Source organism: Carassius auratus, unplaced genomic scaffold, assembly GCF_003368295.1.
Source record: "Carassius auratus strain Wakin unplaced genomic scaffold, ASM336829v1 scaf_tig00005817, whole genome shotgun sequence".
NCBI lineage: Eukaryota > Metazoa > Chordata > Actinopteri > Cypriniformes > Cyprinidae > Carassius > Carassius auratus.
In genome coordinates, this window is record NW_020523700.1 from 295,001 (window position 1) to 302,060 (window position 7,060).

At 33.2% G+C, this 7,060-nt stretch overlaps 1 long non-coding RNA gene across 1 annotated transcript; it reads left to right on the top strand.

The window, feature by feature from the left end:
- Positions 1 to 3,928: 3,928 nt before the first annotated feature.
- Positions 3,929 to 5,407, top strand: LOC113071053 (uncharacterized). The gene is made up of 3 exons (XR_003280022.1): positions 3,929 to 3,974; positions 4,303 to 4,371; positions 5,370 to 5,407. It is a non-coding gene; the product is annotated as an uncharacterized LOC113071053 (long non-coding RNA).
- The last annotated feature ends 1,653 nt before the right edge of the window (positions 5,408 to 7,060 follow it).

A 7,060-nucleotide genomic window follows, 5' to 3' on the forward strand; every position in this document is an offset into this window, starting at 1 on the left:
CTCGACAAATCATGAACTCATGCTAGTTAATGACTAGTTAATAATGAGTTAACCATCATGTGCCCCTTCAAGTAAAGTCATGACATAAAGATGCCTCAACAAATCATGAACTCATGCTAGTTAATGACTAGTTAATAATGAGTTAACCATCATGTGCCCCTTCAAGTAAAGTCATGACATAAAGATGCCTCAACAAATCATGAACTCATGCTAGGTAATGACTAGTTAATAATGAGTTAACCATCATGTGCCCCTTCAAGTAAAGTCATGACATAAAGATGTCTCAACAAATCATGAACTCATGCTAGTTAATGACTAGTTATTAATGAGTTAACCATCATGTGCCCCTTCAAGTAAAGTCATGACATAAAGATGTCTCAACAAATCATGAACTCATGCTAGTTAATGACTAGTTAATAATGAGTTAACCATCATGTGCCCCTTCAAGTAAAGTCATGACATAAAGATGTCTCAACAAATCATGAACTCATGCTAGTTAATGACTAGTTAACAATGAGTTAACCATCATGTGCCCCTTCAAGTAAAGTCATGACATAAAGATGCCTCAACAAATCATGAACTTACATTAGTTAATGACTAGTTAATAATGATCTTGTCACAACTTGTCACATTGGTTTTCTGATTTGTAAGTAAGAACAATTATCAATTCGCCACATTTCATTGTCATTCAAAATTCCCTGTGTCCAAATACTCACTTCCTTATTTAACTGATACACTACTACTACTAATAATAATAATCTTAATAATAATAAAAATAACTAAATAATCTTTATTAGAATATATTTTGTAATGTATACAAATGTTTTAGAATAAGTCAGCCATTGAGCATTAAACACACATGTAACAAGAAGATAGGATTTGTTAGACTGGAAATTGATGGTAAATGTCTCTGAATAACCGTCCAAGGACACCTCTTCTGTGCCTTTCACCAAGCCAGTTGGTCCATTCAATGAGAGCGAGATGTTCTTTTAACATTTTCTCTGTCCTGTTTCCTCTTAGTCTCCACACCCTTGTTTTATAAGACAGCCATGCTCGTTCTAGATGCTGTGAATGGGCTCCAGTGTTTGGGTCTACAAACCAGTGACTGTGATTGACTGTAAAATGTCTGTAGCCCATATTTGCCAGCACACCTCTGTAAGCTCTCCACTCATCTTGAGATCAGGATTGTACCTGGACGCACATGTTTGACAATAATTGGAATTAGATGATTTCTTGATCTTCGAGTGACAAGACGCAATATTGGCCTTCGCAGATTATGTTTCACACCCAGCATTCCAAAAACCCACTTCCTTCGCCTCCATGTGGTAGATGCCCTACCCCGTCCATACTACAAAAAAAAAGAAAGGAAAAAAAAAAGAAAGAAATATATACTGAGAAGAAAAAAAGGTGATAATGTCAGGCAAAATTACAATTATGTTCTGTATACAAATAGCTAATAATTATACAATAATTATTCTAATAAGGTTACACAGCAATCACATAGCAATGTTGCTTTTCTTCGGTTCTTTTCCTTATATAAATGACTTTAGTAATAATCATAAATAATAATTTAAAATTGTACTTTTGTACAATGTTATTCATTATTGCTTACTAGGACGAAGAAAAGTCATGATAGCATTATTTACCTTCTATCATTCTAAAGCTTAACTGTATAAAGCTGACTAGACCTTAATTCACATTGAGTGCATCAGAGCTGCTTCATCTCTGTTGCAAACCACAGCACTAAACTCAATAAAACTTACCTTTCGTTTATGACGGAAATTGCTTTCATCAATAACAACAAATTCTTGTTGACCTCCCATCTGCTGCCTTCTTCTTTTTTGGTACTCTTTCATAGCCTTGGTACAGATCTTTCTCAGGACCTTAGCCATTCTGGAGAGAGTTTTAGAACTTCTAGCAATCCTGTCCTGCATCATGTCTATCTGTCTCAGGTGCAATCCTTGAGAGAACCTGTGCAATGAAACATCAATAATTTACAAAAAAATATCAAACCATTACAGCACAAAACAGCCCATGTGTTCTAAACTAAGATATAAAATGACACCAAATAGACTTCAAATTGTGATGACTGGCTGGTATACAGTAGTAGATATATTATTATTATAATTGGCACAGTGCTTGTGCTATTAGTAATGAATGGTTATACTGTAGCAAAAACATCAAGTTAGTCAAACTTTTTCCTTGCAGGGATAGTACTACTACAATAAAACCTGTTTGACAGAAAATGAGCTCTAGCATGATGTGCATGTAGGGTTATAAATGTGCAAGTTTTGAGATCTTGTTCTGCAACAAGTAAATGCCATGATTTTTATACATTGGTCCTGATAGGTGTTTTTAATGTCTATTTACTTCTCACCTCGTACTGTATACAATTAATATACTCTATACATTCTACACTCTCATGCTAAATTTCAGAGACATTTAAGGTAAAGGTAGACAAGGGAATGGCTTACCTGTAAATAAATGTTAACCATGATGGCAAGCTTATTTTTGATTTTTCAAATAAAGATCCTGTCCTTACAGATCGGCTGCTTTTAACTCCAGGATGATTTTTAGATCTGCACACCCTGTGATTCAAAAGAAAATACTAATTAATGTTATGGAGAGGTATATGCTCTGCTTGTCAAATTTGTAATATAAGGTGTTCTTCATTCACCTTTTTTAAACATATTTTGAAGGTTCTATCACTGATTTTAGCAAGTGAACTGACTCATGAACAATTATCACTAAACAAACAAACAAAAAACAGCTGTGGATCATTCAGGTAACAGCAGAGTATGCAAACTTTTGAACAGGGTCTATTTTTTTTGTAAATTGAACTAACGTATTGTTTTCTCTTATGGACTATATGCATATGTCTTTTACTAAACAAAAAATATCCCACTCATTTTGGTAAAATAATTAACATTTTGCAGTTTCTCCAAGGTGTATGTAAACTTTTGACTTCAACTGTACGTATGATTCACACAATTTGGCTAAATAGGCCACTGTTCATGGTTATATCTTTGCAACATTTTGAACAGTCATGAAACCTACTCCTAACTTGTTCTGTAACAAGGCAAAGTAAGTGTAGGCTAATTCCAATAGAAGAAGAAGATATGCGGTTTCCTACCGCGACTCACCAGTTATATCCATCAGAAATTTTACTGTTCCTGGTCAGTTTCATCTTTTGGCCACATCTTGAACAAAGTACTCTGCTTGTGAGTAGCTTTTTCTTTTGAAGCCATTTTATTACTTTGAGCTTTCCCTTTTTTGAGGGCTTTTGAACCGCCATTAGCAACAATTTAGTCATTAATCCCGCCATAGTGAAGGGTCGTTCCTTCCTTGACAATTCGTTATTTTTGAACAAATCTTTGATGTGAATCGGCAAGAACGCGTCGTCTCTGGGAGTGACTCGTTGAGTCGCGCATATGCATAACATTCAATAGATTCTGCACTGTCTGTAATTAATTCGCCTGTTTCCAATCATTTTCGAGTCGTTTGTTGATGACATGATGGACCAATAAGCTTAACCAATGCAGTTTGAACATTCCGAGCAAGAAAAACAATTGATTAGTTTGGACCGTTCGAGTCTTTGGTTTTTCGAGTCTCTTTGTTCATCACCTGACCGTCCCAGTAAATTGACCAATATTTCAGTGCTCGGTGTTAACATGAAGCATAGCCATAACATAATAAACATTTTGAATAAAATTAAAACTTTTGGAGTGGTACCTTCGTTTGAAGTCTTTACATGCTGGGACAACTCCAAAGAAGTGCAAGACCCATCAGAATGCATGTTAGTATTAAAGGTGGACATACTTGTATTTTGAAAATCGCTCCAATGGCAGATGACGAAGAAGAAGAAGTGGTTGTTGCGCCCAAAATCGAACGCAAACGTGACAAGGAGAGCACAATGGCGACTAGACTTGGGAGGCCAATTAAGATAAATCCAAAGTATGGTGCAGCTACAGATGGTAAGTGTTTAAAATGATAATGATAACGAGTGACTAAAGTGTTACATTACGTTAGAGTAAACTAGAAAAATCTGTCTTTGAATTGGTAACATACCAATTACGTTCAAATGTAAGCAAAATATTCAAGTAACGTTAGTTGAAGCCATTGATATATTTTGGGAAATACCCACTGAGGTCTTATATTAAATATGTAACGCCTAATATAAATAAAATTGTTAATCAACGGTGTAGTTTTAACCACCATGACCGCTTCATTGAGTTAAGACTTGAACTTGAGTACTGGACTCATTAGAATGTGAACTAACCAGCCTTTTCTTTACATTTACAGTCCCTGTGTCTGCTGTTCAGGAAAATGCAGGATCCAGTATGCAGACTGCACAGCAAGTGTGCAGACAAAGTAGGCTTATAAATGCACATCTTTTTATGTTTATAATGTATCAAATCTTTAATAGTTTTTATTAACCTTTCATAGGCTTTTATTTTAGATGAGGCACACACAAGTTATACTATATACAGTTTTTTGTAAGTGCAGAGATGCCATTCTTTTGGATTCATCTGGATATCGGATTAACGATTTTGAATGAATTTGAGATAGTTCTAACATAGAATCTGCAACATTTCTGATATAATTACATAAACGTACAGTAGGTCATAGTCTGACACATTACATGTCAGCTGTAACAGTTATGCATTTTGATTAACTGTAAATTCTAACTGCATTTGAGTTCTTTTGCATTTAAGAATGCAACATTAGTCATTAAAATAGTTCATAAATCTGTTGTTGTTTAAAAAGAGTTTCATTTTCACACTGCTCAAGAAATATACTGTTTAGTGTTTACTTTTTACTATTATCATTGTTAAAAACAGTTTTTGCTCCTTAACATTTTAGTGAACACAATAATAGATCTCTCTTTTTCAAATCTTGCCACAAATGTTTGAAATGATTTTAATTGTAAAAAAAAAAAAGTACAGAGTGAAGACATTTAGATTATTTCAAAATGGTAATTTGATAAATGCTTTAATTAACGTAGTGAAAATATTTAATAAATACAAATAAATGCTCACTGAACTTTCTATTTATTAAAGAATCCTGAAAAGTAAAACATAAATTCCAGTTTGTCCACAGAAAATGTAAAGCAGCACGATTACTTTTAACATTGATAATAATCTTAAATGTCTCTTGCGTATCAAATCAAATTGTATTTAGTATTTAGTATTTGTCAAATTAGTATTTTTTTTTCCAAGTGAAGTAAAATTCTGCTTTTTAATTACACCAATAAATTGTATTATGTACAATTAAAAAAACAAAATTGTATAAAATTCTAATAGTACTTTATAGTATTACTGTTATCACATTAGAATGTGAACTTACCAGCCCTTTCTTTACATTTACAGTCCCTGTGTCTGCTGTTCAGGAAAATGCAAGAACAGTTATGCACACTGCACAGCAAGTGTGCAAGTAGGCTACTCTGGTCAATGCACATCATGTTTCAAAATACTATAATAATTTTAGATTTGGATGAGCCACATAAAAAAGTGATACTTTATACAGCTTTTTGTCAGTTAAAATTGCAAATGACCTTGCGTTACATGTACTTTGAATAATACATTAAAATAGAGAACTTTTTTTATTGTAATTTTTCACAAAATTATTGTTTTAATTTTTTTGATCAGATAAATGCAGCCCTGGTGAACAGAAGACATTTTTCAAAATCATAAATAACTAATCTTTCCAAAAATTTGAAAGGTGTTTTAGTAATAACAATTCTATTAATACTTTGTTATATTATGTGATTAAATGATTATTTATATTTTCACAGAACATTGTTATGTACATTTTAAAGGCACAATATGATTTTTTTTTCGCTAGAGATCACATTTTCAAAACAATAACAGAGGCAAAGCTTGATGATGCAATAACTGAGCATGAAACTATGCACGTGCTCAGTCCTTCACTCAGTCTAGTTAAGTATGTGTAGCATATTCATGCAGAAATGGCATCATTGCTGGGCAACTATGGCCAGGGATGAGTCATTTCTTAAACCCAGAATATTTACAAATCTTTGAGAATTTTTGAAATAACACAAGTACACAGCTGTACAAAATATATAATACTATGCAAGTGGTTTTTGGATATTTTATTGCAAAAATGTTACACATTGTGTCTTTACTCACTTTACTCATAGTGTCTTAACAGAAAAAAAAACGCTGCTTGCAGAAGTGCTCAGAGCACTTTTAATAGTTTTTATTTTTATTGTGCAATTTTACAATGTACAATAACTCTTTCATAAAAGTATTTATTTATTCTTTTATGTCAACATTTTTTATGAATGTTTAAAAATTCTTGTCATTTTCTTTACTTTTAGAAGTTGCACCCACCATACAAATACAATTCCAAAATGCAAAGCAAACAATAGAAGTTCAAAAACAGAAAATCCTTCACCTGGAGGATAAGGTTAACTCTCTGACAGAGGAGAGAAATTATCTTCGTGCAAGACTTGAAGATGGTAAGTTACCCTCCAGCCAGTCACATTGTACCCTACATGAAGCAACTTAAAGGGTTAGTTCACCCAAAAATGAAAATTCTGTCATTAATGACCCTTATGTCGTTCTAAACCCGTAAGACCTCTGTTCATCTTTAGACACAAATTAAGATATTTTGGATGTAATCCGAGAACTTCCTGGTCCTCTATAGACTGTATCTGTAATCATCAGTTTAATCAGTTTATTGTCAACTAAAAAAAAAAATTAGTCTGGGAGAGCCCAATGTATGCAATCACTTTCAGTGCTGTTGAATTATATTTGTCCATAATTTTGTGCTTGTACTCAGAAGGGGTACCTACACAGACTGCAACTACAAGAAAGAGCAGTACTTCTGAATCTTCAAATTTTTCAACTTCCGAGTCCTCTGATTCTGAGCCTCCAAAACACAAAAAAGAAAGGTTAAGGAGAAACACAGAGCGAAAAGACATAAGAAATCAAAGAAATTGACTTCTGACTATTCCAAAAGAGGTATGTCATTTTAATAATGATACTTTATACAATTTTTCCTTTGCTTAGGATAAGTAATTTCATAGTCACCCATC